The sequence below is a fragment of the Dipodomys spectabilis genome, unplaced genomic scaffold, assembly GCF_019054845.1.
Source record: "Dipodomys spectabilis isolate Male_0828 unplaced genomic scaffold, ASM1905484v1 ptg000001l, whole genome shotgun sequence".
Classification (NCBI taxonomy): Eukaryota; Metazoa; Chordata; class Mammalia; order Rodentia; family Heteromyidae; genus Dipodomys; species Dipodomys spectabilis.
Window position 1 is genome coordinate 1,532,093 of NW_024870678.1, and position 1,196 is coordinate 1,533,288.

Consider the following 1,196-nt stretch of genomic DNA (forward strand, 5'->3'; position numbering starts at 1 on the left):
CTTGTCATATAGCCACTGGACCTAAAGTTCTTAGGTATGTGAAGAAAGTTCACAGATCATCTCTATTATTTCTGCATTTTCAGGTAGCAAAATATTAAACAATTAGGTTATTAACTCTGTAGCCTCACACATAGGCTTTGTGATTCTCATGGGTGAGACAAGTAGTTTTCTGGTAAGATGCAATGTTTGCAGTACACTGCTTCTTTTCCTTCTTGGACACTAGGTCCTCGTGCAGACTAGGTAAAAGGACTAGGCCTGTTGGGGAGTTTCCCAGTTAGTGGTCCTGGAGCGCAAGCAGCAGGGAGAAAGAGATGTGCACCTAGTTGCCAGGAGAGGGGCCAAGGTAGGACAGGAGAACCTTCTAGGGGGTCTGAGGCGGGGCAGAAAGGAGACACAAGAGCCTGGTGTGAGATGACTTATATCCTTCCAATACTAGGTGTCCTCAAGAGGGCTCCAGGCCTGGGCCCACCCCAGGGAGTAAGGACGTGCTGCTGATGGAAGGAGCCAACAGTGAAGTCTGAGGGACTCACCACACAGCTCCCAGAACCCCAATTGTGTACAAATACCCACACGGAAAGTAAACAGTTCTCAGTGGACCCAAAGGGGCCCAGCTTTAAATCAAACAGAAAACCCAATGCCCACACACATTGCTTTCCAAGAACATGTGTCTGCCCCTCTAAACCCAAATCCACGCATAGAGGGGTTGGGGGGGGGGGGGAGGGTCATGGGAAGACACCATGACAGGAAAACACCGTGCACGCGTGCTTCCACGTCTATCTACATTCATCTCATCATCCAGTGTTCTGTCTACAGACTGAGCGCATTCTACCTGAGGCAAGGGCGCACAGGCCACACTGCCCACAATCCTCCTGGGGCCATGGTGGAAGGGAAAACTGGCCCCTGGTTGGGCAGGCCTTTATGCTGTGGCTCCTCCCTCTCCTACCACCCAAAGGGCACCCTGACTCTTCCCAAGTCAGATGTCAACTCTACTGTGAGAAACACCAGTACTCTGTGTGCCACTGGAAGCTACCATTATCTACCATGTTTGAACATGGCACTGAAAAAAATTTTTTTTGATAAAACTGAAATTTTTTTTAAAAATCACAGCAAGTGAAGTCATCTCACAGTACTTCATCTCAAATACTTAAAATAATGTTTTTCCTTAAGCCCCCAAGAGCTCAATGATACTTTTTTTT